Below are 6,780 nucleotides of genomic sequence, written 5' to 3' on the forward strand. Positions count from 1 at the left end.
CATTTGGTTTGTTGTGTCATGGATTTAATGTTGACAGTAGGTCAACTAGTCTTGAAATCTATAATGAACATTGCGTTCTTGAGCTTGGGGGCCCTCTTCCGTCGCGGGGCAGTTGCTTTTTTCGGCACTCCTGATGGAGCCTTCTTCTTTCGATGCATGGTGTCTGGCACTGGAAGAGGAGTAGGAGCAGCTGGCACTGGAGGAGGAGGATGAGAAGCTGGCACTGAAGGAGGAGACAGCGGTTGTGTGTCTTGATGTGGCTGAGATGGTGGAAGATGTCTTTTCAGATTTGGGCGATTCGCTTCACCCAGGAGCCCCACAAAGTTATCAGTAAAGGGTGGGGGCCGATTGCCTGTTTTCTGCACGGATTTGTTGCCGTCTGATGATGCAACTGGTTGTTCTGATTGAATCAATTTGTTTGCTTTAGTGGGAGATGGTGAAGGTGGGATCAGATTTGACCTTGCATGCTCAGTTTTTGTAAATGGATTATTAGTGTGTAGAAAAAGCGATCAAACATCGGTTCCAAATTGGGCCAATGTTGTTTGTGCCTGGAAGGCCTGAAATTGGATTTCATTAACATGAGATCGCAACAGTGTTCCGCCACGTCATGAAAACACACCGTGTGGGTGCAATGGAATTGGCGGATTACTATCGCATGACAATGCGCAAAAAGAATCACGTGACTTCCCCTCACATCACCAATAATGACACAGTGAGCATGCACCGAAATCACTCGGTGTGACATACCAAAAGCACAGCGCTGAATGGAAGCCTACTATGGCTATGCTCCGGACCATAATTGGGAGTGAAAAGGTAAACAATGGGTCTAATATTGCGTAACTATTTCTTTATGGAATGAGCCAAACCATCTCGTTCTATAATATGGCTGTAACATCATAATCACAATAAGCCTATTCTTTGACTGTTGCAGATAATTTTGGCTGTCCCAGAGCTGCCACTTATCTTTCCCTTTGTGTGACAGGGAAATGCAATCCCACAAAGACTAGCAATGAAGAGTAGATAAAGACCAAACAAGTATATTTTTACCTTTTGATTCTTTGCTCAGTCTTGGAGCACACCGGTGAAAGTTTTCCATTTGCATCTCTGGTGTTAGACTGTCGCAACTTGCTATTTTGGCAATTGCTCGTAGTGTGATACACTCTTGATGGAAGGTGTGTAAGGAGAAGGGAGATGGTAGGGCATAAGAACGGTAAGTGGAAGAGGAAGAGAGACAATGAGCAGGCGAAGAAGCAAAAACGAGACCACCACGCACGCACATGGTGCAAATGCACCAGCACCCATCCACTCCCAGCAACCAGCTCCCCAAGGTTGGCGACACCAACAAGTTTCCAATCTCATCCACTTCCCCACATCCCACCACCACACCACCTTTGACCACCACCACGGCCTCCCTCGACACCACCACCACCCGCGCAAACACCACAAGTGCGGACAACCAACGCAAGGAGGAGGAGGAGAAGGAGGAGTAGGAAAAAAAGGAGAGGGGAAAGAGAAGAGAGGGAGTAGATGACAGAGAGAGGAAATAGCAACAAAAATGCTACCCCCACCTTGACCCCTTCCCCAGCCCCTCCCTCCACCACATTGTCTCAATGACAACACCGCAACCCACACACGCCACCCACATACTAGTGCCTTTTGAGGAATGTATTTAATTTTGTAAACTAGTGCCTGTGTTAGGAATTTATTTGCTTTTGTTGTGCCTATTGTGAACCACCAGATGAGGGGTTATGAAACAAATAATGAGTGTCAAAGCTCAGACTCAGACTGAGATCTCACAGAGACTCGGACCTCAAACTTTGGCTAAGATCTCATTCTCACCCAGGCTGTTACGATAACACAATTTCCGGACATCTCCTGACCTTTTTATTCTCCGCTTTAACTTTATACTTTAAGTGCCACGCGGCATTTCCCTTTCTCGCGCCGCGTTGCCTTTCTTTTACTTTTAGACTTAACTCTCTCACGCAGTGGAGCTGGCCATACGGGCTAGACCCTATGACATCATCAGCCACTGCCTTCATCAACTGTATAGTACACATGTACAAACAAACCTGTAGTAGTATATATACCCCAATAGATCCAGGAGACTCCTTAGCGAGTCCTCCTGTTGTATACCAACAAACTCTCTGCAGCTTAAGGGGTAACCACTCCCTCAACATCTTCCTTATAGTGTGTTCTTGTGTGCGCCAGAGTAACTAACTCTTGGTTGTTACATTAGGACTCGCTCTTCTACTCTCTCGCACGTGTGTGCAGAAGTCCCATCATTTGGGCACCCGGACTCCAGGGTGAAGGAGATTGGTTAGCGGTTAGGAATATCCCACATAGCAGATAGGTGCGCTCCTAGCGACGGCCTTGTAGTGCTTTAGGGAGAAGAACCCAAAACCTGTGATACGCGGCCCCCAGCGTTAAGGGGAGTACTTAGCTCAGCAGCTGGTGTGGAACCACTGTTGATTAGATTTAGAATACAAACTTTCACTTTCGAATACCTCTGACCAGGCCGGGCACTTGCCTCCGCCAGTCTGGAGAAGGGTTGACAGCTTAACAAGCGGACCACCCCCTGACAACCGTTCGGACCAGGGTTTATTACGTTTACATTTTATATACATTTTCAAATACTATAGTGTGGGTAGTCGGAGATTGAGATCCGATACTCAGCTGGGAAGAGGTTGATCCGCAGATAGCAAGCGGGGACCCCCAGTTACCTATTTTTACGTTACCAAAAGAGAACAAGTCGACATGTCGTCGCAACCCCAAGACATGAATGCGCTACTGCACGCAATGCGTACGCAGATAGCTGCATTAACCTCGCAGCTCGCCGAGATACAGGCCAACCCCCCTGTAGCAACCCCCTCGGTAGAGAAAAAGTTTAACAAAAAAGTCGAAGTCGTCGCTGACCCCGGCGCCTTCGAAGGAGACCAAGCACAATTTGCCGAATGGTGGATCAAGCTCCAGATTTGGGTCAAGGCGAACTGGGACGCTTTCGCCGACGATTTTGAGGTAGCCACTGCGGTGCTATCTCGCCTAAAAGGACCTGTGGCGGGTCGATACGCCCAAGTAAGACTCCAGGAATGCTACACCGCGGGTGTGTGGCCTACCTGGGATGATCTCAAGAAAGAGATCGAAAAATACTTCAAACCGCAAGCTGAGCGTGACTGGGCTCGGCAGCAAATCCGTTCGTTCAAACAGGGAAACCTGAGGACGGACGATTACGTCACCCGGTTCCTGGCCCTCTCCATCCAAGGAGGGTTAGGTAACGAACACGCAGTAGAACTGCTGGAGCGCAATGTGAACCCTCGCATTGCAGAGCAGATCTACCTGCAGGATACGAGAAGTGACGACCTGGCTCTGGCAGCCGAGGAAGTCCGACGAGTTGGTAGGGACATGGAGCTCTACGCTATGCACCAAGGTGGCGGGTCCACCAAACAAACCACCACACCCCAGAGGCGCCCTGGGTCATCAAACCAATATCATAATCACTCTCACGGGTTCAAGCCGTTCGGGCTGCAGCCAGGACAGGGTGCTCCTATGGATATCGGCGCGGTCCAAGGTGGACAAATGCGCAGATTCAAGGGCAACTGTTACAACTGCGGCCAAGAGGGACACATGTCCCGAGACTGTAGAAATGGGGCGCAGGCTGCCCAACAAAAAAATAAAGGGCGCCAGGTGCACCAATTAGAAAACGAAAAACCGGATGATCGGCTCAACTCTTTGGCCGGTCGTTCTTACGACGAAATCCGGGCCTTCTTCTATGACCAACAGGTCAACGAAATGAAGGCTCAGGGAAAAGAATTTGGGGCTTAGGTCACTTGGGTACCTTAGCTCCTGGCAAAAATGAAGTAAACCACAACAAAGTGGCCCCTGCTCCGGGGTGTTGCAGGAGCAATAACGGAATAACGGGGATGGCTCCCCAATTTGTAAATAAGTTTTTAAATTTGTTATCAGAAGTATGTACTTGTATAAAGAAATGTAACTGTAATATTTATGATACTACCGCTGCACCAGCGTCTCCCTTGGAGCGTGGCCCCGGCGAGACAAACACTAGGGTGCTTGATTCTGGTAAAACAAAAATAGAAAAACATGTGTCATTCAAAATCTCTTCTTCTTCTTCTTCTTCTTCTCCTTCTTCTTCTTCAGAGCCACCCTTTCCCGAAATCCCAAGGCGTGTGTTGATGCGCACATATTTATTCCAAAAGGAGATTCGTTTAGACGTTGGCGTGGAAAACCTTGCCAGGGGCAAAGTACACTCAACGAGCGCACTGCTTGATTCAGGCGCTAACGGGATCTTCATAGATCAGGTCTGGGCGGAGCAAATTGGACTCCCCCTTGTGAAATTAGAAACATCTATTCCCGTCTATAACGTTGACGGTACGCTTAACGCAGGTGGCTGTATTACACACAAATGTTCTTTTGTGGTCGAATACCAAGGACACAGAGAACGAGTCACTGCCGAGGCTACCCAACTAGGGAAGATTAATTTAATCTTAGGCTGGACCTGGCTATTTAAACACAATCCTGAGATCAACTGGCAGACAGGGGTTGTCACATTGTCACGTTGTCCCCAGGAATGTGTAAACTTGGGTAAACCAAATCATGTCCGTCACAATGAGCGTCTCGAAAAGTTAAACGCTAGTCACGTTTACGAGCTCAGATCTTTAGAAAAGATCGACGACGATGATGATGAGGTGAAACCTGAGGAAGAGATTAAGAGGCTGGTACCTCCCGAGTACCATGACTTCTGGCAAGTCTTTTCGAAACACAAATCAGAGCGCTTCCCAGAAGCTAAGCCTTGGGACCATGCTATAGATTTGAAAGACACCTTCAAACCAAGAAAGGGACACATGATACCACTCTCTGCTCCCGAAAGAGACGAGGTATCTAGTTTCATAGACGAACAACTTAGGAAGGGTTACATCAGACCTTCCAAAAGTCCTATGACGTCCCCGGTGTTCTTCATTCCTAAAAAGGATGGTAAAAAGCGAATGATTATGGACTATCGTTACGTGAATGAGCACACAGTTAAAAATGCGTATCCGCTGCCTTTGATTAGTCAGCTAGTGGACAAATTGGCTGGCGCCAAAATCCTGACAAAGATGGATCTCAGATGGGGGTACAACAATGTACGAATCAAAGAGGAAGATGCTTGGAAGGCCGCGTTCACGTGCCACCGAGGATCTTTCAAACCCCTTGTTATGTTCTTTGGGTTGACCAATTCACCGGCGACCTTCCAGAGCATGATGAACGAGATCTTTGCGGATATGGAAAACTGTGTCGTCATTTACATTGACGATTTATTAATATTTACAAAGTCGGACGATGAGGCTGAGCATGACAGGATCGTGCAAGAAGTCCTTCGACGCTTACAGGAACGGGACCTATTTGTTAAACCCGAAAAATGTAATTTTAAAGTGAAGGAAGTAGACTTCCTTGGTATGATCATAGGCCAGAACGGAATCAGGATGAACCCTGAGAAAGTTCAAGCTATTTTGGAATGGCCAGAACCTACTCGCGTTAAAGGAGTTAGGGCTGTCCTAGGCTTAGGTAATTTCTACCGAAGGTTTATTGAAGACTTTGCAAAAATCACGAGACCGTTAAACGATCTCACCAAAAAGGACCTTGTTTGGCATTGGGGCGCCAAAGAACAGGAAGCTTTTGATAAGCTCAAACAGGCATTTACAACAGCGCCCATATTGGCATTCCCTGAATTAGACAAAGAGTTCCGGCTAGAAACCGACTCTTCTGACTTCGCCACTGGGGCTGTTCTATCAATCAAATGCCCTGATGATCTTTGGAGGCCTTGTGCCTGTTTATCACATAGTTTGTCGCCTACAGAGCGTAACTATCAAATATACGACAAGGAGATGCTGGCCATCATTAGAGCTTTAGAGCACTGGCGGCACTACTTAGAAGGTGCTAGGCACCAATTCGAAATTTGGACCGATCATAAGAACCTAGAGTACTTCATGACGGCCCAAGACCTGAACCGAAGACAGGCCCGCTACGCGATGTACTTGTCAAGGTTCAATTATAAATTAATTCATAAGCCAGGAAGCTCAATGGGGAAAGCAGATGCTTTATCTAGAAGAGAGGATCATGCCAACGGCATTGAAGATGACAACAAAGGTGTCACCCTGATAGATCAATCAAGGGTTGCCAATGTTAGAATTGGGCAAGATTCCGCTCTCCTGGAAGTCTTCAGGAAAGACATCTCCCCAGAGGAAAAGGCGCGCCTTGACGGCAATGAAAATTATTTATGGAAAGACGAGCTCTTTCATTTTAAAAACAAAATCTATGTGCCTGAGTCCGCAAGGATCAAGACAATAGATAGACATCATGACACTCCAGTGGCTGGGCACCCTGGATGGCAACAAACGATGGAGTTGATCTCCAGAAACTACATGTGGCCTGGCATGGTCAAAGACATACAGGAATATGTAAAATCCTGTCTAAGATGCGCCATGGCCAAGAATTCCCATCAACCGCCGGCCGGTAAACTCATGCTGAACCCGATACCAGCTGGCCCCTGGCAGGATATATCGGTGGACTTCACGACGGATCTGCCCGAGTCAAACGGGTACGATTCAGTAATGGTGGTAGTAGACCGCTTCTCCAAAGAAGTGGTATTCATACCCACCAACAAAACCATCACCGCCGCCGGTACGGCAGACCTATTTAAGGATTTCGTATGGTCAATCCATGGGTTACCAGAAACGGTAATCTCCGATAGAGGACCGCAATTCGCTAGCGAATTTACGAAAGAATTAT

Source organism: Serpula lacrymans (assembly GCF_000218685.1).
Source record: "Serpula lacrymans var. lacrymans S7.9 unplaced genomic scaffold SERLAscaffold_3, whole genome shotgun sequence".
In the NCBI taxonomy this organism is placed as follows: Eukaryota; Fungi; Basidiomycota; class Agaricomycetes; order Boletales; family Serpulaceae; genus Serpula; species Serpula lacrymans.